General features: G+C 45.9%; 1 protein-coding gene across 1 annotated transcript in view; it reads right to left on the reverse strand.

Annotated features, from left to right (window-relative positions):
• The window catches only part of RGS17 (regulator of G protein signaling 17), a 122,390-nt gene extending 97,259 nt beyond the window's left edge, over positions 1-25,131 (reverse strand). Inside the window, exon 1 of the mRNA XM_019488306.2 lies at positions 24,999-25,131. The gene's annotated coding sequence lies outside the window, so the exon portion shown is untranslated. The remainder of the gene's footprint in view (positions 1-24,998) is intronic.
• Positions 25,132-27,729: the final 2,598 nt, after the last annotated feature.

The following is a 27,729-nucleotide window of genomic DNA, read 5'->3' on the forward strand; positions in this document are numbered from 1 at the left end:
AAATCCTTCTCCTGATGGTCTCTGTTCCTCTGTTCAGTTTCATTTGGGACTGGTCATCTCATATCTCATCCTTGATGCTCCACTGTCTACTTAAAATCATTGAACAAAAAACATTTTTTTTTCTCCAGAAAATTCCTCTCCTCTCCTCTTCTCCTACAATTGTTTCATGGCCCTTTTAGTCACTTCACTCACAGTTGACACCTCATTCCTTTATCCCACACATCCAGTCAAACACAGAATACAGCCCTTTCATCGTGTCATAATCCATCTCTTCTTTACCTTTATACTGTTAAAATCCTTGCCCACCCATTGGTCAGCTTTTACCCTAACTACAGCAAAATTATAGTTTCTGGTCTATCTCTCCCCTTAAGTGGGCATTATCAGTTATTAACACCACTATGATCATTACGCACCAGGTCCCTGAGTACCTGTATCCATCATACCCAAATTCGTTGTTCCTACCTTCCCAACCCTTCACAGCTTCTCTCCTGTTTAAACTGACATTGTGAACTCTTACTCCATACTTTCACAAGTCTCATACCCTAGCACATTCACTTTCCTTGATAATTCCATCCATTTCTTTCTAGTGTTCTTAAATCTATCACCTTTTAACCACTGCCCCATAATTTTGGAATTGCTTGCTTGGCTAGAGAATTAGGGCAGTCAGTTTTGAGGTTTACTCTCTACAATCACTCACTCTACAATCTCCCTGTAGGCTATCTCTATAAATAATGCAGTCTCTTTGCTCCTCCAGTTCAACAACTATTACCTCAGGATGTGAGAAGGAAGCTCAAGAAATGTGGCAGAAGTCCTTGCATGAAAATGAATGTGACACAAAAATGTTTTAAGATCACATGGCTGTGCAGGACACACTGAAATGGTTCTAAGTTTTAGCTAAACCCTGAATGGAAGTGTAACAGGGAGCCAAGGGCTCCTTTTACTTTAAGGGAAATTTGCAGCAGGCAGCTGAGCAGGAGCTAGCTGTATTACAAAAGCAGGCTGATGATCATTAAGCTGTAAATGAGCCACTCTATAGGGCTGCTCCCACCCCTTCCCAGGGTCTTGTGAGTCTGTGCTGTGAAGGGTAGATTTTAGGAGTGCCATGGTCTCCTCCTTCAGATGGTTCGCTCTTTCCTGCCATGTCCTGATGGAACAATTTCTTCAATGGGAACTGGAATTAAGAGACCAATGACTTCAAAAGACCCTTTGGCAGGATTTCTTATGGGGCTCTGACACCCCTTAACACCCCACCATTACCACATCAAATCTGTTGATTTAGACTCCTGGTTTTTGGTTCCACAGCACCATCCCCTTTCAGGCACTGGTATTCTTTCAGGATGCCACTGGAGTGATTGCACCCGAGACGGTTCCAATCTTAACAAAGTCCTTTTGCCAATGTCTGGTGACCGCTCATCACATGCAATTCAATTACTGACACAAGCAGCCTTATGGTCAGGTCACTGTCTATATTCAACTCAAATCTCTACAGAAGATCCCTGAGGGGCTCACTTCCCTGACATTTCCCCCAACTCTCTGCAGCTCTCACGGAACAAACAGAAAGCTTGGACCCAGCCTCTCTGGCTCTCAGTGTCGCTGGTCCTTTAAGAGCTATTCAAGTTTGCTTTGGGCCAGAGTAAATGTCCCTGGGTCATGTAAGGGCAAGACCATGACCCCAAAACAGCACATCAATGGGAAAAAACCACCACCGCTCATCCCAGTGCCTCCTGATTCACCCACCCCTGTGCCAGGCTGCTCCTCAATCAGCTCAGGTCAGTGCTGGTCCCTGAACAATCAAGTCCAGCACTTTCTGGGGTACCTAGAGGGCCTCTGGGTCCAGAGCAAGATGGCTTCTTTTCTATACAATGCGACCCTCCGGCCACCCTCGCACTGTGGGCTCTTCCCCTCCTGCCCATTGGAGTATGAGTCCTGGCTGCTTCTGCAGAACCCAGAAGTGGCTTCCATGTTCTGTCCACCAGCATCCTCTCTGCACTGCCCCTTTCCAGGGCCAGAAGTAGCTGTGCCGGTGCTTCTCCCTCCAATCTGGAGGGAGAGCCAGCTTTGAAATTGCCACCGCTCCGTTGCAATGTGGCTTATCTTTCTCCTGACTGTGGCAGTGAGTAGCTACTCCCCTGTCGTTTCCTGCCCAATGTGCTGACTCCCCCTGGCTCCTTTACATAAACCTAAAGGGAAATCTGTGTGCTTAATTAGGGGGAGCAGACCGGCTTGGGGTCAGGGACCCTGAGGGCAGAAGTCTGGGGTAGCAGAAGCAGCACAGCCAGAAGCCAGGGACCCAGAAGGCTGAGGGCTAAAACAGGCCTATAGCTGCTGTACGAGAACCAGGGGTCCAGAGAATGAAGGGCTGAGGTCAGAGCAGGCTTAAGCTGAGAGCGCCAAAGCTTGAAGAGGGATTAGGGCGAGGGGCCCAGAGAACACAAGTGAGCTTTGATAGGGTCATGGGTTCGGCAGTCTGACTAGAGTCTGAGAAGAAGTGGCCCAGCCTAGGGATTAGAGGCCCAGGAGGCTGAGGGCTAGAATAGGGCTACGGCAGCTGGGCGAGGGCCAAGGACTGAGAGAGTAGAAGGCTAAGGCCATAGTAGGGAAGCCAAGACTGAGAACGTTTGAGCCAAGGGGCTAACACCTGAAAGGGGGCTGAAGCCCAGTACTGGTGGAAAATGGACCAGGGCCTGATGCCTGCTTCAATGTGCTCTAATTAGAATATGCTACAGCAGAGTCAATTATTCTAATTAACAGCCTCAGTGTCATGTGTATTCAGCGTCCCCACATTTCAAAATGGTAAGCTCCCATGGGAACGTTGCATGAGCTTTAGTTAAAGTGCCCCTGCCACCATTCTGAAGCACAGGATGCTGAATACACAAGATCCTGCAGGTTTTTTAATTTGAGTGGCTTTCAAGAGCCACTCTGATTAAAATGCCCTTCACTCCACCCCAGAGCACATGTAAAGATGCCCTAGAGCCTAGCCAAGGCCAGGGGCCCGGCTGGATAGTTCAATTAGTTGAGTGATGGGCAAGGTCAGCAGGGCCACTGGATGATTTAAAAAGTAATACCCGTGAGGCATGATCATGTCTGTAGGAATGAAAGGAGGCCACCAAAGCCCTTAAGGTGACTGGTGCCCTGGGGGGGCATGGGCAGGGTCAGGAGAGCCCCACTTAAAACTTGAGGGCAAGGCTGGGATCAGCTGGGCCCAGGAGGGATCTGCTGGACCAAGAATTGAAGAGGGCTTGCTCTGAGACCCTGGGGCAGTCTGCCTTTTTGTAAACTAATTATTACATCAAAGGTGTGGCAGGTGAGAGGAAAAGGAAGGTACTCAAAGAGCCAGAGCAGGACAGAAGCTGTATGGCCACCAGGGGGGCATCAAGGCTGTTCCTGAGGCCCAATCCTGTTATAGGAAGATTTATCCCACTTAGTATATGGGATAAGCAGTATTGTCCTGGGAGCTGATTCAGATACACCATCTTGTGAGGAAATTTCTTAGAACTGCAGAGAAAACTGGTCCTTTTCAGGCTGAACAGTTGGCATCTGTGGTGGTAGAGCAGGATTTGAGAAAGTACAGCTCTTTCTGATTGGCTTTGGGCCTATACCGCTGATGGATGTACTGGAAATGCTGGAAAAACTTAACTCCCCCCCAAAAAACAAAACAAAACAAAACAAAACTGTGTTTTGGATCCATTCGGCTTATCATTGCTGAAGGATTGTTGGCAAATATTGAGACCTTTATTGAGGACTTTTTTTAATGTCATCTCTCAGCAGAATACCAGGGGCTTGAGGAAAGTGTACATATGTTGTTTAACAAAAAAAACCCCAAACATTTCCTGCTGCTGACAGTCTAAGATTTCTCACCTTCCACTTCTGGTTAAAATTCTGGAGAAGGTTTTTGTGAGACATCTCCCCAACTATCTAGATATCTCAGATCTCCTTAAACCTTGCTGATATGGCTTCACCTCCCCATCTCACATTACACCAGTGGCTCTGGCTGATGATTGACTAACAGTACCTGACAAAAGATTATGTGAAGATGATAACATAATTTTCTCTATAAGCTACATTTTATATTGTTGATCCAGAGATGCTGATTGCTTACAGTCTAGGAGGAACAGACAGTAGTTGCTTGGTTGGAGCTTCATTCTGGACCTTCAGAAAAATCCATGTGGTAACTGTTTATCTGCAGGGACTTACTGAGTTCACGGCAGAACTGGGCTGCACAGCAGCTCCTTTAACCTTGCAGGTTCCCCTGCACATCCCTCCCCGCTCCCCTCCCCCCCACCCCATTGCTGATTGGCTGAGGGGCCTTGGTGGCCCTGCTGCTGGCTGTTCACTAGCTGGGAGGCAAACGCCACCATAGTTGAAACCACAGTTTTCACTTCCCTGCCAGTCAACAATGAGTGGCAGGGACCCTCCATAAATCAGCCCGGGGGAGGGGGAGAGCTCATAGGACAACCTGCATGATCAAAGGAGCTACTATACAGCCAACTTCTGTCATGAATTTGGTAGTTTCTTACTTATCTGTCTCAAGGATGCTGATGTGTGAAGTTCCATGTTATCATTCTTCTTGTCTTTTGGAGTACTAGTTAGGAGACACAGGCCAAAGCGTTTTCAACATGTTGATGATGCTAATGTTTCTTTTACCATTTTGTACTATGCAAAGGCAGAGGCATAGACAAAGGTGAGCCTGAAGTGTACTAGCATTCATATAGGTCAGATTTGGATAGATCACAGTCCACGCAATTAGCACCCAGGCCTCTCCAAATCTGATATTGGTTGAATATCAATCTAAGTGTTTAAGCACATTTTATTAACATTATTTTAACTATGCATCCTGAAGGCAGGAGTTCACATACTGGACAAATAGGTTATGCACTTATGTGGAGTATGCATTTATCCAAATCATAGCATCATAGACAATTAGGACTGGAATGGACCTCAGGAGGTCAGCTACTACAACTCTTTGTTCAAAGCAGGACCATCCTCAACTAGATCATCCCAGCCAAGGCTTTGTCTAGGTGGGTCTTAAAAACCTCCAAGGATAGGCCATACCTCTTTGGGTAACCTGTTCCAGTGTTTTACTACCTTCCTTTACTACCTTTACCCTCCTCAGAAATCATACGCCCCAGCTCCCTAACCATTTTCATTGATGGTCTCTCTCCAATTTGTCTACATCCTGTGACCCAAAATTGGACACAGTACTCCAGATGTGGCCTCCTCAGTTCCAAATAGAAGGGAAGAATTACTTCCCTTGATCTGCTAGCATCACTCCTACTATCAGAGATGAAGAAACCTGGAACAAGTAGGTTTTCTTCTTTTTTATGTGTGAAATTATATAATAAAAACACAGTATTAAGAATCCAGCAATACATAGGCTGAGACCCCTGCTACACAGTACATATCTTATGCAATTAACCAGTTAATCGTGCAATAAACTTAGACTGGCCGTAAGTGCTGAGTAATTATCACACAATTAACTTGTTAATCACACAATACATTTACCAGCCACATGTGCAAAGTAATTATCATACCATAAAAATGACTATCCAGCTATAGAGAGCCAACTAGCTACAAAGTTAGTGCTTTAAAATGTATAACAATCCTATAGCTGGTTTAACCAGCTTTAATTTGAATGTGGCAGGACCCTAAGTGGTAACTTGAAAGAGTCCAGGAGGGATTAAAGGGACCTCAGTAGAGCTGAATGTCTTGCAAGACCTGACATTGAAATGTGAAGAGTATTAGGTGTCAGTAGAGTAACTGACGGTATAGGGGGAGACCTTGGCAACAGCCCCAGTTGCCACCTTTGGGTAGGGGTTGCAAAAATATCCACTGCCACAGTGGCAGCTGGCTGCGCTGCCACCATAAGCACTATGCAGCTGGAGCTGCCCTGTGCATTGCTGCTGCATGTGCTGTGGAGTATGTGCCAGGCTTACAAATTCAGCCAGGCTCAAACAGGCTCGAACAATCTTCATTTTGACTGGTGGAACCTGTCCACCAATCAGGTAAGGGCTGGGGGAAGGCAGCCCCACCCCTTGCATGGAGGTGGGTGGGGGCAAATAGCCTCCCAGACCTGATTGAAGCCTATGTTTTGCCAGTCTGACAAGACTTTGGGGGCGGAACCTCTGAAGCAAATAGAAGGAGCTGCATACTCAGCATGTGGAGAGAGAGAGACATGTCAGGGACAGAGAAGGAGGAAGAAGGGACAGAGAAGAACTGGGTAGATTTGCCCAGTGGGCATTTCCAGTTGCCCTGAAGAGCCCCAAAGACTCACTCACTGGGACCCATGTTTCAGCTCTATTCGGTGCGCAGGGTTGCGCATGGAGCTCAGACCCTGGGAAGTGCTTGAGGCAGTTCAGGTCTGCAACCCCTGGCAAGTGGCCAGGGCACAGTGCACATATGGGTGCACAGAGCTCAGACCCTGGGAGCCACCCGAGGTGGCTTGGGTCTGCAACCCCTGACATGGCGGCCATGCTTCTCAGCACACAGTACAGTGCACAGAGCCTCAGACACTGAGAGCCATGTGAGGCAGCTCAGGTTTACGACCCTTGGCAAGTGGCCAGGCTTCTCAGTGCACCAGGTGGTGCACAGCGGCACCAAGACCCTTGGAGCCACCAGCAGCAGCTCAAGTCTCTAACCCCTGGCTTGGGGCTGAGGCGTGGGTACAGGCAACACTGCACAGAAAGTCCGGGAGTGGGCCTAGCCCTGGTGCCGCACAAGATGGCCTGGGCTAGTAATAGCTTATATATTAAGAGGGTTTTCAGGTTGCCCAATCAATATAATTTGTTCTGGATTGTGCTATTGTTTATTTGCATTTTGAGTAATAGAGGACCTATATATTGTATAGGGTTTATTGTTTTGTAAATGTATTCATATTCATATATATGTATATATGAATATGTGTGTGTGTTTGTATAAAACTATATTCTTCCCCTCTAATGGTTTTGTTATAATAATAAACTTGCATATAGTTAAGTAATTGATTGACTGGGCTTCACTCTATAGGGGATGGAGGCAGCGGCTGGGCTGCTTTATCCCTCCACGGCACACTGCCCTGCCAATAATTCACTTAATTGGAGAGGGGAGTACAAACCCGTGTACACCTGGGCTACATGTATATTTTGAAATAGCCAGCCCAGTGAATAAAGGACCTTGAGGATTCATTGTCAGAACCTTCCAAGAGAAGAAAAGGAAGAAAACATTTCTTCAGAGCAAATATCTTCTAGAAAACCTAGGTCATTGTAAAGAGAACGAACCTTCTCTTTCAGGCAATTCATTTTAACAGCCTGAATTTTTAATTTTAATGCATGACTTGACCCTTTGATAAGAAGGGAATTCAAGCAGCTTTAAATGAAAGAGAGGACTGCTTGTCTGTTCTGTGCCAATACATTTGGTTCACACACTCATGACTGGGTTTATGAGCCTGTCAAGATAGAGCACTGCCTATAGCCTTGTTTTCTAACTTTATTAAGTCTACCTGATAAATCCTCTGCTATAATGCTTGTTCAGGGACACAATCTACATGAGTTGTTTTCTACACAGTTGACTAATTAGCAGCACAGTAAACGTCTCGGTGTTTACATGTGTGTCCCTGTTAGGCTGGAATAAACTAATTTACTCCACAGCATGATAGTATTAATTTACTCCACAGCAGGATAGTACTTCTAAATACTTGTACTATCCTACTGCAGAGTAAAAAGCTCAACAGCAGCGCATGTGTAGATGCTGCCCCACATGGGTGACTGGTGCCTCCTGAGTCTGGCAGGGCACCAGATCCGCGACAGGGGGGAGTGGGGTCCCCCAGCGGCTGATCGCTGAGCCAGTGACGAAACCGGAAATGCACTTCTGGGTTTGCAGCTAGCACTTCCAGGGGGTGCACAGCCAATCTCAGGGGGTGCACGTGCCAATGCTGGGGTGCAGGAGTGGCCAATGCTGCCCCAGCTGGCTGGGGCACAAGGTTGCTTCAGTGTGGGAACTACCTGCCAGCTAGGCTTGCACTGAAGCACCCTCGTGGCCTAGCTCGCCCCTCTGCAGCATGTTCAGGAAGAGGGAGCAGCCCCGGGCTGGCACGCTGACCCTCTGAGCTGCTCCACCCCAGCTCAATATGCTGTGATCCTAGGCACACATGCAGACACGTACCGGGCAGCAATAAACTCTGGGGTGATAAGCTCCAGAGTTTATTGCTGCACATTAACAGATGCACCCAGTGACAGCACAGATAAGGCTAGTGCTTCAGCACTAGTGGTGTGAGTTCAAGCCCTGCTCCAGACTCATAGTAAAGGTTGTGTCTAGGTAACCCAGCAGTAGATGGGTACCTGACAATCCAGGCTGTGAAGTCACAGGTGGATGGATGTGATATTAAGTACATCAATCCCTTGAGTGCTATGGACTACAGAACTTTGTGTGTTTTAAGCATACCGCTGCAATAGGCTCTTGGGCTTAGACAGGCCTTTGACTTGATAATGCTCATGTAGGGTGCGGACAGGGATAGCAACCAAAACATTTCAAATGAAACACCCTTAGAAAGATTTCATAAAGAAAATGTTGCAGCTGGAGTACATAAGTACAGCTCTGTTGTCTGTTCCTGACTGGAACATTCAAAATGCTGCAGCCTTCTCTAGCCTAGCCATGGGATGCTAGAGGAGGCTGTAGTGACTTGTAGGTACTGTCTTCACTCTCCTGTCCCCCATCCCTTACAGGGACCAGAGGGGATGGTAGGGCCAAGAGCCCTGAGCAAAGTCAAAGGCAGGGGACTCCCCAGACCTGCTGACACTCCAACTCCAGTCCCCTATATTTCTTCTCTCTCAAACAGACAGGTAGAGGGAACTGGGGCTTTACAGCCCAGTTCCAGTAGTGGTGGGGGTCCGTGGGCATTGGCAGCAGTCTGGTAGGGGGTGTAGTACAAGCCTTGTTTCAGGCATGGTTAAGAAAGAAGTCGCTGCTTAGTCATGGGTCTCAGTGGGGACCTGGCAACATCCTGGGATTTGGAGTTGGACCTGGAATCTGCACCATTATCAGCTGTCCACATCCATCTCCCTTCCTCCCCTGTGCATAAATAACCAAAAGTAAAACACTCCAAATAGTAACTCATTTAAAAAGTACTATTTTAGAGTCTTTTAGCCACATTTGGAATGTTTCAAAGGGCTTGTACATTTGTATAACTGACCTTTTAAAACATTTCAAATGCATTTGAAATGCTTTAATAGTTATGTCCACCACTCTGATAGATGGTATGGTGTTGAGCACAGAGGGGATTGATAGAAGTCATCTTTGGGTGACTCTACCAGATGAAAAATACTAAATTTGTTGTTATTTTTCCCTATTGGCATTGTGAGAATTTTTACCTTCTCCTAGTGAGAAAATTCTTTCTAATATCTAACCTAGACTCCCCTTGCTGCAACTTGAGACCATTGCTCTTTGTTCTGTCATCTGCCACCACTGAGAACAGTTTAGCTCCATCCTCTTTCGAACCTCCCTTCAGGTAGTTGAAGGCTGCTATTAAGTCTCTTCTCAGTCGTCTCTTTCTAGATTAAATCTTCTCTAAATGTACATGAAATCAGCATAACTTTTTCAGCATACATTCATTTTAAAGACTGATTAGAATGTTTATTTCTGAGTGGTGCATTATATCTAAATTTCTTCATACTGTACTTATATTTCCATTTCTTCTTTATTTTTGTTTGTGTCCTCAGAACTTTATCATGACTGATTAAGGCTAAGAAAATGTATACAAAAATAATGGCATTTCATTTCTTTTCTACCAGCAAATGGTAAATGTGGTAGTATTCTTTGTGTTTTATATTGTATACAATATAAAACACAAAGGAATGGAGGAGGGGTGGATGTCGTATACTTAGACTTCAGGAAGGCCTTCGATACGGTATCCCACCCCATACTGGTGAACAAGTTAAGAGGCTGTGATGTGGATGACTGCACAGTCCGGTGGGTGGCGAATTGGCTAGAGGGTCGCACCCAAAGAGTCGTGGTAGATGGGTCGGTCTCGACCTGGAAGGTTGTGGGCAGTGGGGTTCCGCAGGGTTCGGTCCTTGGGCCGATACTCTTTAATGTCTTCATCAGCGACTTGGACGAGGGAGTGAAATGTACTCTGTCCAAGTTTGCAGATGACACAAAGCTATGGGGAGAAGTGGACACGCCGGAGGGCAGGGAACAGCTGCAGGCAGACCTGGATAGGTTGGACAAGTGGGCAGAAAACAACAGGATGCAGTTCAACAAGGAGAAATGCAAAGTGCTGCACCGAGGGAGGAAAAATGTCCAGCACACCTACAGCCTAGGGAATGACCTGCTGGGTGGCACAGAGGTGGAAAGGGATCTTGGAGTCCTAGTGGACTCCAAGATGAACATGAGCCGGCAGTGTGACGAAGCCATCAGAAAAGCCAATGGCACTTTATCGTGCATCAGCAGATGCATGACGAATAGGTCCAGGGAGGTGATACTTCCCCTCTATAGGGCGTTGGTCAGACCACAGTTGGAGTACTGCGTGCAATTCTGGGCGCCACACTTCAAGAAGGATGCGGATAACCTGGAGAGGGTACAGCGAAGGGCAACTCATATGGTCAAGGGCCTGCAGACCAAGCCCTACGAGGAGAGACTAGAGAAACTGGACCTTTTCAGCCTCCGCAAGAGAAGGTTGAGAGGCGACCTTGTGGCTGCCTATAAGTTCATCAAGGGGGCACAGAAGGGAATTGGTGAGGATTTATTCACCAAGGCGCCCCCGGGGGTTACAAGAAACAATGGCCACAAGCTAGCAGAGAGCAGATTTAGACTGGACATTAGGAAGAACTTCTTCACAGTTTGAGTGGCCAAGGTCTGGAACGGGCTCCCAAGGGAGGTGGTGCTCTCCCCTACCCTGGGGGTCTTCAAGAGGAGGTTAGATGAGTATCTAGCTGGTGTCATCTAGACCCAGCACTCTTTCCTGCTTATGCAGGGGGTCGGACTTGATGATCTATTGAGGTCCCTTCCGACCCTAACATCTATGAATCTATGAATATGATGAAACCAATTAAGTGCCAGTCTAATGGTTATTAATGACTTACAAATGTGAAAAGTGACCTTGTAATCAATGAATTACTCACAGAGTAAGGAACTACTCATCATAAATTAGAGCAGCAGAATATGACTAATTAGAGCAAGACTCAAATCCTTACGTATACTGGCGAACACTTTCTTACACAAGTATTCTTACTGATTGGGCACTACTCTTCGCAGGAACAAACAAGGAAGGGCTGCATAACTTAGCTGTACATAAACAGAAATGGTCTAACTGCTTTCTCCTGTGGCGGAAAAAAAAAGTCACTATGGTGGTGGCTAAGTGCTAAGTGAAGAAAATCCTTTGCAGGGAGCAATATCCTTTGCAGAGTTTCCCACTCTCCCCACCTCTGGAGGTTTCTAGACTTAACCACAAACCCCACAGATGCTCTCTGATCCACTTGGGATCTGGGGGGATGGATCAACAGAGGAATTGTGCTGCCATGAGAGTTCTGTTCTCTGACCCCCAGTTCTGGTCCCAGAGTCAGGATTTTTTTAGATGACAGAGGCCTGTCTACATGAGAAGCTTACTGTGGCATTGCCTAATTAGTTCCACAGTAAACATCTTGGCATCTACATATGCAGGGCTAGTAAGCTGGAGCAAACCAATAAACTCTGCAGATGGACAGTACTTTTAAATACAAGTGCAATCCTGCTGTGGAGTTTTTTCCTCTACAGCACTGCAGGCAGGCAGCCCTGCACTGGAACACCCTCATGCCCCAGCCAGCACCATCACAGCACGTTGAGCTGGGTCAGAGCAGCCCCAGGCTGGCAGATTGACTCTCTGGCCCCCTGCCAGCTAGAGCTGCTCCGACCCGGCTCAACGTGCTGCAGTCCTGGGTGCATGTATAAACGTGGCACCTGGGAGCAATAAACTCTGGTGTGATAATCACCAGAGTTTATTACATTGCATTACTATACATGTGTAGAGGCACTCAGATTCTCTCTCACAGCTCCTTTAAAGGGGCATTAGTAGGAGTGGGTAGGAAATCAGAAACTTTAATACAACCTGTTACATTGCTCTTATGAGCTCGCCTGGGCCTGGATAGGGAGGAAATTATCCTTCATACTTCTCTCACCCAACCCACATGCTTCACCTGAAGGGCCTTCTTCACAGTTAGCAGAAATGCTCCTATCCTGGTATCTCAGCCACCTTCACAAGATTTGTAGATCTGCATACTGAAGGTTTTTTGGTGCATGGATCTCAGAAGCACAACAGGCCCATGCATTAGCAGAGGTCTGGGAGAAGCTATGATTATTCTCTCTAAATATCAGGAGGTAAGCATGGGGAAGAAAGAAGAGTTATTCAAGCTGAAGGACAATGTTGGTGCAAGAACAAATGGATATAAACTGGTTACAAATAAATCAAGGTCGATAATGAGAAGATTCCTAACCATCAGAGAAGTGAGGTTCTGGAACAGACTTCTCATATGAGTAGTGGGGTAAAAGCATAATGGTTTTAAAATGCAGCCTAGTTAGTTAGTTTTTTAAAGGGGTTGCATGACGTGGTTTCCACTGTAGCAGAGAACTGGGTTCAGTGAACCAGATGGTCCCTTCCAATGTTATATTTTTATTTTTCCAAATTTCCAAAAAGTACCTTTTTGCTCGAGTTTGTCATATTAAAAGGAAGTAATCTAATTCAGTGAGAGAGCAGGTGTGTCTACTCATGATCTTAATGTGAAGCAATAAACCCTGGCACAGTTCACGCTGGAGTTTATTGCGCCCAGAGCAGCATTTACATGTGCATCCAGGACCACACATGTTGAGCCAGGGCAGAGCAGCCTTGGCTGGCAGGGAGTTCAGGGGGTCAGCCTGTCAGCCTGTTGCTGACTGTTGCCCAGTAGCCTTACCTGGGTCTTGGGGACCTCCAGGAGCTGCAGCCATGGCACTCCTGCCACTTGGAGCCTGGCTGGCAGCTGGAGTGTGACTCTGGCTGGCCAGGCTCTGGTTTTGGGTGGCTTGCACTGTCCCCGCATGCGCCACGCTCCTTTTTTTTTTACATGGGTTTTTTTTACCCTGGGATCTCCTGGGGTCAGAAACAAACCCCATGCTGCTACCTTTCAGTGCAGAGTACACCTGAATGTGTGGTGTTTGTTGCCGCAGATGGGTCTGCAGTGCCACATACCACACGGCTGTGCTTGTCTTGATGTGGTCAGTGAGTGCATCTTGCAAGCTTGAGTTCAAAAGAAGTTGATGTGTGCACTTCCTTAATAGGTACATTCAGTACCTTGCAGAACTTGGTCTTAACATGTTCTAAAACAGTCTTGAACCTGCTTTTCTTTGGGTTTTACAGCAGGGAAAAAAACACTTTGCTGTTTTAATAATAACATACTGATTACAGGTTAAATCATAGAGTTTTGCCTTTGGATGTGGAAACCATTAGAAAGTACTGGTTGGATAAGCCCCATGTGGACTTTCATAGCTCCAACTCAGCCTAATAGGTGTAGTTTTTTAAATTAACTGCACATAAGCTACAGATCCATCTTCAGTATATTATGCCCTCAGATAAAAAAAACCCCAAAACAAAAACCTTTAGTTCTTTCAACATACTTGAAAGAACATATATTCAATTCTAGAACTTAGGTATAGTTTGCAGAGTTACTCTTGTCAATTGTAAACAAATTCACATATTTCTTACAGTGCTGTATAGATCATAACTGCATGGCCAGGATGAGCACTGAGGAAAAGGGCACTTGATGCCTAAAAGCTTGTCCAAAATCTCTTCCAACTATACAGTGTACAATACAAGATATCACAAAAACTTCTTGCCTCTCATACATTCCCTGGACCATCACAGCTGCAACACTCCAACTCTACTGTTCCAGAATGTCATATCACAAAAGTTAATAATGAAGACAAATGAAATGTAGAAAAATATTATTAGCAATTTACTAAAGCTGGGATGGATTTTATTTAACTAGATTTCATTGTATTGGAGTTCCCTGCATAAAAGGGAGCCGGGTCAGCAGGCTGTGATGGAACAACTCACCAAAAAAGCAGATAATATTAAAGAACTGGTCTAGGACGAGATGAATATTCTGAAACAAGCATCACCAAACATCAAGAGGCCAACTGTAAAATCTACAGAATATACATATAGTTTTATTCCTGCATACAAAATATTGGGGTCTAGTCTGGCTTGGAGTCTTTGACATTTGAACAGTTCATATTCATAACGGATTTTGTTTTTTATCATAGTTCAATAGGAGGGCCAACATTTTTCCAGCTTATATTTAGGTTACATATTCAGCTTGCATATTAGGTTACAAAATTAAGTATAAAGGAATGAACATATTGAAATAAAATGCATCTACTTTGTTGTAGTTATTTCCACAAAATCATAGGAATGTAGCACTGGAAAGAATCTCTAGAGGTCATCAAGTCCAATTTCCTACTCTAGGCACGATCATTCCCATCTAAACCAACCCAGACAGTTTCAGAGCGACTGAAATAAACATTATGAATAGATAGACTGACAGGGTTGAATTCTGTGAAAATTTTCTTGCTTTGGTTTTTTAACTGGATCTTTTAGGCATCTTCAACTGTCAAAGTGTTTTTATAAAGGGAGCATTTGGTGAGACTGAGAGTCAACACTGTTAAAATGAAATTTTGTCTCTGTCAAAATCAATGATGTAAGCCAGGGCTTTTCAACTTCTAAGTGGCCGGGGGTCGAACCAAAAGGCTTGCACCAGCAGAGGCTGCGTGCCAACAGATTGTACCAGGGTGAGCCACAGACCCCTGGGTCTGCATACTGTGCAGAAGCCTCTTCTCCATTGTCCTGGCCACTGCACCCTGAAACTTCACCCTGCACCTCCCCTCACTGCTGCACCATATGCCCATGCAATCACTCTTCTTTTTGCCACTGCACTGCCAGTCCCAGACTTACTCTCAGCTCCCCTGGACCATGCTGCACTGCACTGCCCCACCACTTAGGGCAGGGGCAGGCAGAGAAAGCTGGAGGAGGGAGGGGAGCCTGAAACCCATGGTTGCTGTTGCAGCTACAGTGATGTGGGGCTTAATAGCCAGGTGGGAGCCTGGGGCCACTTCGTAACCAGTCATAGGTCACATGCAGCCTGCAGGCTGGCAGTTGGACAGGCTGGACCTATGCCATTGACTTTGCTGGGGGCTAGGATTTCACACTTTTGTTATGTTTCTGGATTTGCCACTGCCTTACCACGTATTGTCTAGATGGCTAATTTACTGTCATAGTCATAGAAGTAGGGTCGGAACGGACCTTGTAGATCTTCAAGTCCGACACCCTGCCTGGGCAGGAGGGAAACTGGGCTCAATTGACCCCAGTCAGGTAGGCATCAAGCCACTTCTTAAAGACCCCCAGGGTAGGAGTTCTAGGTAGTGGCACCCAAGGACACACTGCCTGGCTCCTAAACCATAACATACTACACCAGAAGCAACATATATACATCTGTCTGACATGCAGGCCAGCTAATTGGCACTGCCACTAAGCAAGTGTATAAAGCCTGCCTAAAGTGCAAGGTGGACCCAACTATACTACTGTCAGCTTAGCAGGCAACCTAGGTGGACCAGCACAGCATATTTCAGGTGCCGGCTGCTTAGCTTAGTAGGTTTCCATTGTACGTGTGCCATTTGTGATACTGGGAAAACACTTAATTGCTTGATTGCTAATTTAAATGCAAAATAACAGTGCCATGTACAGTAGGTCCTAGAATTGTGAGGATTATTTAATGTTTAAAAAGTACTCTGAAATCCTTAGTGTCTCTGCAAGGATCCAGGATTCGGTCTTAAATATAAAATATTATGTAAAGTCATTCTGCTGTAATGGTGTGAGATGCTGCTTATTTATACGGTTAAAAATCTGTCAGAACTCCTTACACTGTTGTATTGTAAAGGTGAGTTAGTATATAGAACATTATAAATCCTAGGTTTTACAATATTATTATCAGATTTTTCAGGATGTATTACAATCATTAAATTACATTGGCTTGATTCTAGGTGCATAGATGCTTTTATACAAGTTTTTAAATTACTGACTATATGGCAATGTATATCTTACTTTTCTTCCCAAAGACAACTTTGAGAGTTGCTCATTAATATTTTAGCATTTGTCATTTCTGACATACAGAAGTAACTATCAGTTACCTTTCAGTACTTAACACTACTGACTGACTGGGGCTAAGTTTACCATATTATGTTCATTTAATGGGGCTATGCAATGGGGTTCTCATGGAGTAAGTTATTCCTTAGAAGGATAGAACCTCAACTAACTAATTTGGTATAAACTGACGTGACACCCATTTATACCAGCTAAAGATCTGATCCAAGGAGGCTGACTCTATTCCATAATTATTTTGTAATAGGTGACCTGTACACAGATGAGGAGTTCCTAATTTCAGAAGGTGATGCCACTCCAGTAATATAAATGTAAGGTAGTGACCATGCAATTTGTCATTCCTTACACATTTTCCCCTAATACAAATACACAGAGACATGTGTAGATAACATCCTTATTGGTCAGAGACAAAGCAAGAAATCCAGAGACTTCCTGTTAAGCCTTCCTGCCTTAAGCCTGCTGTGTGTCTAGGAACTGCAGAACAGAATATGTTTCAGAATGCCCTGTGTTTTGAGATTTCCTGATGGGAGCCCAATGAGCTGCAACACAAAGAAAGAACAGTGCTGCATTTAAAGATACCACTAGAGCCTTAATCTCCTATTTCTGTGCTTTACTAGCTTTGTCTCTGACCCCTTAATACTATTTTACTGTTGCTGACTCTGCTTGGGCAGAGTAGTTAGCTGTGTTAGTCTGAAGTCAGGTTGAAAGAAGGGTAGAGATGCACCTTATAATCAAATCAGAGATACATAAGCTTTTGTGAGCCAAAGCCTGCTCTGTGCATGCCCTTTCATAGCATCTGATGAAGTGAGCTGTCTCACAAAAGTGTATTCATCTCTGATTTAGTCTATAGAGGGCACATTTCTACCCTACCTTCTGCCTGACAGTACTTGGTGATAAACAGACATTGGGAGCATCTACATGGGATGTTTACTGAGGAGCTAATTAACTCCACAGTAAAGCATCAACATCTACATGTGCAGTGCTATTAGGCTCAGTAAATTAATTAACTCCACCATAGGATAGTACTGCCCAACACAAGTATTATCCTATGGCAGCACTATTTACTGTGCTACAATGCATGTGTACACTGACAGGGCTGGCTGGGGCATGAGTAGGTGACCACCTTTTCAGAAGGGAAAGGCAAGACACATGTCTGCCTTCCCCCAGGAGCCCTGTGCCAGCCCCCCATGCCTGCCTGGCCTCTCTAAAGCCTACATATGGGGGCACAACTCCATGCTATGGCCGCCTCTGCTGCTGTCAGGTGGGCAGGGGGTGCCTTGCCATGACAGTGTGGCCAGTGTGGGGCCCCCGGGGGCAGGGCAGCAGGGCAGGGAGCCCTGAGCCTGCAGCAGGTAGCCTGCATCCACCCTTACCCTGCACACAAATCAGGGGGATGCATGTGCCTCCCCTCCCCCCCCCCCATGCCCCCTGAATGAGCTGCCTGTGGCTCTGCCCTGCTCCATGCCCTGGCCCCATGCATCTTCTTGGCTAGGCAGCACCCCCAGCCTCTTCCTCACTCCCTCCCTCACTGTGGGGAGGGTGTCTTGATCTGCACCCCATTCCACCCCCCCAGCCCCTTTCCTCCATAGACTTACCTGCAGAGCTTCTCTCCAGGCTGCCTGTCTGTGTTTCTGGCCTTGTGCATGTGTGTGGGTTTGCCCATACATATGGCACCCCCTGCATCCCACTACAGGTAGCCCCTTGCAGGCTGGAATGCTGCCAGCCTGCCAGAGGAAACGTGCTATTTGCCATGGATCCCTGCATGATGCTGCAAATCCTGGACAAATGCTGTCCCAGAGTCATGCGGTCCAGGACCAGGATTTGAGGTTCCCATTTGGGGCTGCCCTGCCCAATGAAGGATCATTGGTCACCCCAGGCACAAGGGTGCTACAGTGAAGGGGCTGCCTGCCAGCTGGCCCTGTACTGGAACACCCTCATGCCCCAGCCAGCCCCTCCACAACATGTTGAACTGAGTCAGAGAAACCCAGGGCTGATAGGCTGACCCCTGGCACCCCCTGCCAACCAGGGCTGCTTTGCCCCGGCTCAATGTTGCGGTCCTGGGCACATGTGGAAACTCTGTGCCTGGGAGCAATAAACTCTGGTGCAAACTGCACCAGAGTGTATTGCTTTGCATTAATAACACATGTAGATGCACCCATTTTGCTATACCCTAAGCTAGACCTGTTAATATAGTGTGACAGTGACTTTACCCCCTTAATAATATGCTTTAAAAAATGAAAAAAAAGTCCCACACAAAATGACAATGTTTTCTATATAAAAGTTACAACCACATTCTATTTTCCTAAAACAAAATGAAAGTGGGTTTGGAAAGAACTATAATGAGGTGGACTATATGGTATATTTTAAACCATAAACTATAATGGAGTAACAATCTGTCTTAAAACTGAGTGGACAAATTCCTGTGGGTCACACCACAGTTTTAACATTGCCAAGATGACATGGAGGTGGTGGGGACTGCACGTAAGTCTGCCATGCTGAGGGTATCATCAGCTGCTGAGGTCTCAGTAGGCATACGGAGGGCATAACCTATTCTTGTACAACTCCCACCTACAATCCCCAATGCTGCACTGAGGGTGAGTATGTGGAAAGAAAGTAAGGGGAAAATATGGGAAGAGGTGGATGGGTTTTGGGAACGAGTGAAGGAGGTGTATGCAGACCACAATGCATTCCAGCTAATCCCAATTGACTGACAATCCCTTGGGGACTGTTTCTAGTTGCCATGAACTAGAATGGCCCCTGAGCTGCTCCAACCTGTTCTGTGGGTAGGGTTGAAGTACAGAGTCAAGTAGCAGTAGTAACCTGCCAGCTGTTACAGTCTCTGGAAGTTCATTTGCAGTTTTTGACATTTTACAGGAATCAAGCAAAAAATTTCCAAATGTGTCAACTTTAGAGGGCCCTGGACACCCCAGTATATAATATATATAATAAAATACTTCTTTCCTGATTCTCCTCCTAGTATTTTCTAAATGCTTCTACTGATAATTCCCAGGCAAAAAATAAATTGTAACTAGAGAGTTAAAGTTGAACATATGAATCAGTAATGTAAGGGTAAAAAGAGCTAAAGCAATATCATGCAGTGACTGTACAGTAATAATTAAGGGATTTTAGCTCTATAGTCTCAGATTTAAATTTAAGCTAGTTTTTAAAGACTATAGACCTTTCTATTTTTCCCTTCTATGGCTTTAGAGATGGGGAAGATTTAAGTTACTGGGATACATATCTTACCTCTCCATATTTGGATTTCATCTAAGTATAAATTTCTATGATTTTCCTGGATTTGTAATGCTTGGCTTTGGGATGATAACAAAATTAATGTATTTTATTTTGAACCTTCTGTTTCTGATCCACACTGTTAATTTTATCTCCATTTTAATAGATCTATTTACTAGGAATTCCTTTATCCCTAGAAATTATAGAAAAGTTGCATAAATGAACACCAAAAAAGGAAATAAAACAGAAGGATACCATGATATAGTTCTAATTATTATAAGATGTGTGATAGTGACCTTAAATAATGGGAATGTTTTTGTTTTTTAACATTTAAAAGCAGATTCAATAATTCATTGAAACAACACAAAGCAGCCAGAGCATGTTATATGGTTACACTTTTTTTTTTTAATCACTAGAGCTAAGCAAAGCAGCCCAAGTGTACTGTTAATTTGGTTTAGGGGACCCTTGTTATATGAAGGCAAGGCAAAAGCAGCTGAGACCCTGAGACCAAATGTCTGCATGTTTTAAATGCTTCACCTGGCTCCTGGTCATTTAGCACCCATCATTGCTGCTTTTCTGAGTACTGGAAACAAGGCAAAATTGCCATGCAAAGCCTTACAAGTGTTGCTACTCAAGTCAGCATGTAGACAGTAACACAGCGAAGAGCATTAACTGCTGAACCAAGTAACAGTGAGAATGCCTGTGACATGCATGCAGCCTCCATTGTACCACTGACTCATTAACTGCAATAGAATTGTTCCGTGCAAACAATGTCACAATGACCCACCTTAAGAGTAGACCTGAACCTGCCTGTAGCCAATATATTCATAATAATTAGATACAACTGTGAACAGCTTAGAGTAAATACAACTTAATTTATTCCTTTATATAATTTAGAGAGCCTGTATACAAGGTTTCAATTAATTTTTAGAATGTGGAGAATTTTAAGTGTCTGTACTATTTCTTTTTTAAGATCACATTACAAAGGTTGACACAGATGCTACATTTTTAAAGGATTTATATATTAGTTTTAACTCAAATTTATTTAACAGATTTATTTGCAAATTCTTAGAGAATTCATTCTGCACTTATAGAATAAGCGCTAGAAGTATACTGACTCAAAACTCGTGGAAGAGATGATATCTTTTATTAGACTAACTAGATATTTGCAAACAAATTATTTTATTTATTTACATTCATTGAGCATAGGAAGGTGTGTGTGCCCTAAAGCTTGCAAATAAATAAAATAATTTGTTTGCAAATATCTAACTGGTTTAATAAAAATATCACCTCTGCCGTGAGTTTTGATTCCTTTTGCCTCTAGACCAGTATGGCTACAACCTGTATACCTAAGAAGTATATTGAGGCTAATGTATTTTTTTATCTGAAACAAAAACAGAGTCCTGCTTTAAATGCAAAAATAGATCTTAACCTTAACTCGAGACTTATAAGAATCACAAAGCAGCTGTTACAAACACCTCTGTAATAACTATCACTCTTTTATTTCCTATGCTTTTATAGTACTTTTAAGAATTTCCTTATTTTGCTTAATTAAAGATATGAAATAGACAAGTAGCCCTATTTACTCATTACAGAGCTAGGGGAAGCTAATGTTATGTGATTAGCAAATTGGTTGAAGACATTATTTATATTGTGAAGGACATTTTACATACACATGTTGTTGCAGAAACAGCAGGAAATCCTGATGTCTACCTGAATTAAGGTTAATACTTTTACTATGTCCTCCTTGGAGTTCTGTTAACTTTGCCTCCTCTTCTCTACCCTCTCACTTTTAGGAAAGAAGTGTTTCAGCTTTTTGTCTATGCTAGCATTTTATTTTTTGTAGAGGGACTCACTCTTCAAATGTGTATCTACCTCATCCATGCATTGTCCCTGAAGATTGTCATGTTTCAGCATTTCATCCATTCTGAACGTCAGCCTGTGGTATTCGGACTCCACATCATGCTTTGCTGCTCTGTAGGACTCCATCTTTTCTTATTATATTCTTCTTTAGAGAGGAGTTGTGGTATTCCTACTTGTATCCGCAGGATACATTGGGAGAATATTTTGCTAAGCCAGCCTGATATACTCTAGTGTTCTTATGCATGAACCTGACTCAAGGCCTTTCTTGGAGGAGCAATTCTGTCACAGTTCCTTCCCAATCATCTTACTTTTTTTGTAGGGCAGTTCTATCTTACATTTCAAATAATGAACATTACATTAAATGAATCTTTAATGTAGAAATTAGCAACAGTACCATGCAAAGAGGCAAAACTTGGAGTTATATGTCCTTCCAGAGAGTGTATTTTACACACAGTTTACTTTGAGAGGAAAAAAAACCTAGTTCATGAAAAAAGCCGCCCATGGTTTCCCAGGGACTGGCTGGTTCGGAGATCTAGACTAGAAGAGGGAATCTTTGTTGCCAGTCTGCATTTGGTCCAAATCAGTAGTGAAGGAAAGTCATTACCATTGAACTGCTGTTTAGCAGCTTTATGAACTGACTTGATATTTTTAGGCCAGTTCCATGTGCACAAATGTCCGTATCACATTAAAAGCAAACACTCAGCTCCGCCCCACTATTCTTATTTGTAGTCTCATCAGAAACACCAAGGACTGAATAGGGGTGGAGAACAATCTGCCTTGCACCCAGAAGGTAACCTTCTGGTCAAGCCTGAGAAAGTTGAAAAAGGTTTATCCTGTCTGTGTTCTATCTGCTTTTGAGAGAGAGAGAGAGAGAGAGAGGGCACAGTCAGTCTCTACAGTAATTGGGTTGGCATCTGATACAATCACAATATTCACTTACATTATTTATTTTATAGTTTTTCCCATTTTCATTGCTCAGAAAGATCTTAGACATGGCTCAACAAGGTGTCCAGGCAAAGGACTCCCATTAAAATCATTGGGAGTTAGTCACATAAATAGGAGTTAGATACCTAAATACCTCTGTTGATCTGGACTTAGTACTTAGATTATAAGCTCTTTGGGGCAGAGCCTGCACACTCTTGTGTGTGTGCATGGTACCGTGCACATTGTGGATATTCATTTGGTCAAGTAATGATAGACTGGGGGAGTAGACTTGATAGGAACATTGAAGGAGAGGGTATCTCCCCTGGATGTAAGGCAGGGGAGTAGGGGCAGATGTGCATGTGGAGGCAGTATTATATCTAGGGGTGGGAGAGTAGGCAAAAAGTTAAGAAAGGCACAGAAATCACCCCCAGCCCTGCAGAGTCCATGTCCTGGAAGCAAGAGCAGCCACACAGTTCACTCACTTGCTTGTTTTCTGCCCAGGGCCAAAAAATTTCCCAGCTGCTGCTGTTTTAAGAGCGGAGGTAGGGGCAGCAGCAGCTCAGCCAAGAGTCCCCAGCATGGTTAAGACTGCTCTGCGAACCACGTCCCCACTCTTGAACCTGTGCCCCCTCTCTCAGAAACTACATGACCCCCCCCAGCTCTCCCCCAGGGCTTGCCCAGGGCACCAACTCTGCTTGTTATGCTTCTGGGTAGGCAAGGAGTGGGAGGAAAAGAAAAAAGTTTCTGTACACCTAATTGAGAATGGGTCTTGGGAAGCATGGCTGCAATGGGCCAGAGGATTTGCTCACCTGAGTAATATGCAGGAAATGGGTATGGGTGGTATAGGGTAGAGTTTTAAAGTTTTAGGGTGTCCACTGGGGAATTTATTTTTGTTTCTTATCTTTTGGGTTGTTCATCTGTAAGCTGCTCTGAGTCTTTCTGGATAGGGTGGGATATCTCAACAACAACAAAACAATACCTTCAAAGATATAAGATGATGTTTCTTACCAGTGTTTAGGGGTAATTCCTCTCTGTTTACTTCAATGGGTAAGAATTGAAGTCACCTAAACATTTCTTAAGTCTTATAATAACATTAGCATTCATGGAAATACACGGGAATTCACTTGGTGCAGCTGCACAGCGCTGGTTATTTTTTTCTTAGCTATAACATCCATAGCCAGTCGCTAACTCCCCTTCCCCAGCTTTCCTCCAGTGCAGCCTATTCTTCTGTTTCATCCATTTTCCCTGACAGTGAAAAACTCTGAGGTCACTAAAGATCAAAGGTAAAGACTGATGCACTGATGTATGAAAACGTAAATGTTGTTTCTACAATCTCTGGAGCTATTGGGTTGGCATCTGATACAATCACAATATTCACTTAGGTTATTTTATATTTTTGCCCACATTTTCATTGCTCAGAAAGATCTTAGACATGGCTCAACAAGGTGTCCAGGCAAAGGACTCCCATTAAAATCACTGGGAGTTAGGCACATAAATAGGAGCTGGATACCTAAATACTTCTCAATAAACCGGTCTGTGCTGGTGACACATGGGGGCCACACTCTTTAGGATGGGGAGGAGGGGGGAGAATTATCCCTCCAAAGTCCTGGACGCCCCAACTCTGAGCTCTAAAGCGCCCTTACACCAGTGCTGGAATAAGCTGGGCCAGAGCATTAGGAGGGAGGCGCGCTGCAGGAGCCCAAGGTGGCTAGGCAGGACCTTCCATCTGCGTCTCAAGGGAGGGGGGAGGTCAGCATTTCTCGCAAAAAAAAGAAACCCGGGGTTGAAGGGATCAGAGGGGAAACTAGCTCCTCCCTGGGAGGAAACCCGCCTGCCTGCCAGGCGGAGTGCGGGCTCCGGGAGGTGCCGGGAGCGGGGCGCTGGCCGCGGGCAAGGCGGGCACCGCTGCCCAGCTCGCGGGGATGCCTCCCTCCCTGCCAGCCGGGCCGGGGGCGGCCAGCCGGCCTCCGCCAGCCTCCGACATCTTCCCGGCGGGGGCGGGGGCGCGGATCCGGCCCCTCCCGGCCCCCTGCTCGAGCCGCGGCCGGCTGGATGCTAACAATGAAGGGCCGGGACCCGCCCGGCCCCGGATCCCCGGCGCCGGGGTGGGCGATCCGGAGGCAGCCCGGGCCCCCTGCGCGGGGAAGGAAGCGAGGCAGTGGAGGAAAGGCAAGGGGCATCTCTCTTATCTCCTTGCCGTTTGAAAGCCAGGATGGCTTTCCTCGCCCCCCCCGACCCAAGCACGAAGCCTGCAGCCGCTGTGGGGGCATGCGGGAGGGCGAGAGGCAGCCTTGGTTGAGGATGTGCCAGCCGGCGGGTGTAACATTGCAGCCCCCGGCCATCACCGCCCCTCGCCGGGATCCCTCGCGCCGCGGAGCGCCAGCGCCAGCACCCGCGGGCACCGGGGAGGATGCCGCCGCCAGAGCCGCGGGACCCAGCCCCTTTGTGCATCCGTGCAGGGGAGCGACAGGCACACTCACACCCCCCCCCCATACCCACCCACCGATCCGTTGCTCGCTGCCCCTTTTACACACACACACACACACACACACACACACTTGCAGTCTCAGCCGCCGATCCATTGCTCACTGCCCCTTTTACACACACACACACCCAAGGCAGTCCCCCCTGTGAGTGCTTCTGCAGCTGCCCTCCATCCCTTACCCTCTCCCCCCGCTCCCCATCTCTCTTGTATTTATTAATTTATTATTTTTCCCCCCGCACCAGGAGCAAGCAGACATTTTGGTGTCATTTCCCAAGGTTCAGGTTCAAATCCACCCCCCACCCCCCCCAAAACAAAAAGAACCCCCCCCCCCCAAACCAAACAAACAGCCCCAGTCCATCTTACCCAGCCCCGCCTGGACGCACGCGCTTGGCACGGAGCGATCCCAGGGAAAGGCTGGTGCAGCTGGTCCTAGCGGAGCTGGGTTGCTGCCATCCGCCCAACTTCAGCACCCAGCCGGCAGGGAGAGAGAGAGAGGAAAGGAGGGAGGAGAGGAGAGGAGAGGAGAGGCAGGCGGCGCACATGCGCTCTGCCACTAGCGCTGGAGCCTCCCCGAGCAGCTGGAGTTTCCCCGCTTGTCCCCAGGCTGTGACTCACGGCCCGGCCCCAGCCCCGGCCCCCGGGAGCTCCCGCTGAGCCGTGCAGGCGGGAGGGGTCCAGCCTGGGCGATGCTGGTCCCAGCCCCGTGGGATCCGGCGGGCACGAGCCAGGCTGGATTACAGGGATGGCTTTTGAAGACACCTGGTGTGATGCGTGATGGATCAGTGGGATGTTTCCCAACCTCTCTCTTTAAATAGATGCCAGGGGCGAGTCAGGACAGCTGCCCTCTCTGTCTTTGAAATGGAAAACGGGCATCATGGATGAATGCATCCCGACTGGAAAAGGCAAAGGCTCGGCCCTACCTGGGTGCCACCTATTTTTGTCCCTCCCCCATTGTGCAAATAGAGAAAGAAAGGCTAGCTGTTGCTTTTGCTGCACGCACATAAAACAGCCCCAAACTTGATGCACCTCAGTGCAAATGCTGCCCAAACCTGGACCCAGCCCCTGGACACCGTTTTGGCCACCCACGCTCCACAGAGAAGTGTGGGTGCTTCAGACTGCAACACATCTAGTTGAAGCAGGAGTGTAAACATGTGGCGATAGCTTCTGAAGCCTGGACGATGTTGCCAATTATTTTGCCTGAGTTTCACAGCTGCCACTGTCTAAATAGAGCACATGTTTACTATACCCACTGCACCTTAAAAATCTGGACTCTGATATGCCTCGGTGCACCCATTTTGGAGAAACACTTGTTTGGCTTCTGGATTTTGTTGAATCCCACTCCCATTCTAGGAATCCTAGCATCTAAACAGACAACAGATGTTGCTTCTACTAGTCAACCAAAACAATCTGGCTCTCAACACATCATAATAGGAGAAAGGTGCAAAAATGTTAATTTGGAACCTGAATGCTGCTGACTGGATATCTTCCTTCTATTTAACATCCACACCGCACCTCTTATTCCACCAGAATAACTGAGATCCCAATAAATTGTGGTGGTATAGCACTACAAGAAAATGAGGCCAAAACTGTTCTGATTCTACCACAGCTGAAATGAAACAGCCCCATAAAGTTAATGCTCCTAAAAGCATGGGCATCACTTGTATTTTCTTTCCAAACCCCAAATCCAATTATCAGAGAACAACAGTTATAATCATTTGGACTCTATCCTTGAATCCTGGCACTGACGCCACAGATTCCTAGTGATTAGAACTTAAGCATATGAAAGTCATTGCTCTGCACTTCAGACACCAGAGTTGGTTTGCATAGATGCCTAAATAAGGATGTTGGGGCCTAATTTTAAATGCCTGTATTTGAGTTGTATACCTAGATGTGAAAATCTGGTCTACATTTTTAAATAACAAAAGGGCAGCACAGATGACTGAAATCTCAAGGGCCTCCACGTGTACCACCTCAACTTCAGTTGTCAGAAATAATTGATTGAAGCCATATCCCTTTCACCCATACTGTCATGTTCAGTCTTATTTCTTGAGCTTTCTTCAGGGGGCATGTTTCTGTGCTGGATACACATGTCTTGTAGACTTTCCCCTTCAGCTTCACTGATACTCTTCTGTTGCATAATATTCCTGTTGCCAATTTCCAGTTTGTCCACCCTGCCCTTATTCAATGATTCAGCTCTTCATCTAACTGGATTCTGCTGAATGGTTGACCCCAGCTACTTGAGCTTGTCAACTTTTCAAACATGTTTTTCATCAGTTATCACATTTCCCATATCAGGTACCTAAGAGAAATCACAGTGCATATATTCCATTTTGGATAGACTAATCTTCATTTCTGTTCCCTCTAGCACTTCTCTCCATCGGTCCAATACAGCTTGCACTTCCTCTAGACTCTCAGCTCAAATGACCATGTCATCCACATAGACCACATTCCAAGGTGGTCATCTTATTTGTTCAGTAAACACATTCATAATGACTACAAACGGGAATGGCCTCAAAGTTAACCCTTGATGTACAAAATTCTAATGAATCAGCTAAGATGCAGACTGGGTGAATGCTCTGCAAGGTGGATCCATAACTGGTTGGTTTCATAGATTCATAGGTGTTAGGGTCAGAAGGGACCCCAGTAGGTCATTGAGTCCAACCCCCTGCCCTGGGCAAGAAAGAGCACTGGGGTCAGATGACCCCAGGTAGGTGCTTCTCCAGTCTCTTCTTGAAGACCCTCAGGGTAGAGGAGAGCACCACCTCCCTTGGAACCCCTTTGCAGATTCTGGCAGCCCTTACTGTGAAGAAGTTCTTTCTAATGTCCAACCTAAATCTGCTCTCGGGCAATTTGTGGCCATTGTTCCTAGTTACTCCAGGGGGTGCCCTAGTAAATAGAGTATCTCCTATTCCCTGCTGCCCTCCCCTGCTGAATTTATAGGAAGCCACAAAGTCACCTCCCAGCCTTCCCTTGTGAAGGATGAAGAGATCTAGGTCCCTCAGTCTCTCCTTGCCTGCAGGCCTCTGACCACATGAGTGGCTCTCCTCTGAACCCTCTGAAGATTCTCCGCATCCCTCTTGGAGTGTGGCACCCA

This window comes from Alligator mississippiensis, chromosome 1, assembly GCF_030867095.1.
Source record: "Alligator mississippiensis isolate rAllMis1 chromosome 1, rAllMis1, whole genome shotgun sequence".
Classification (NCBI taxonomy): Eukaryota; Metazoa; Chordata; order Crocodylia; family Alligatoridae; genus Alligator; species Alligator mississippiensis.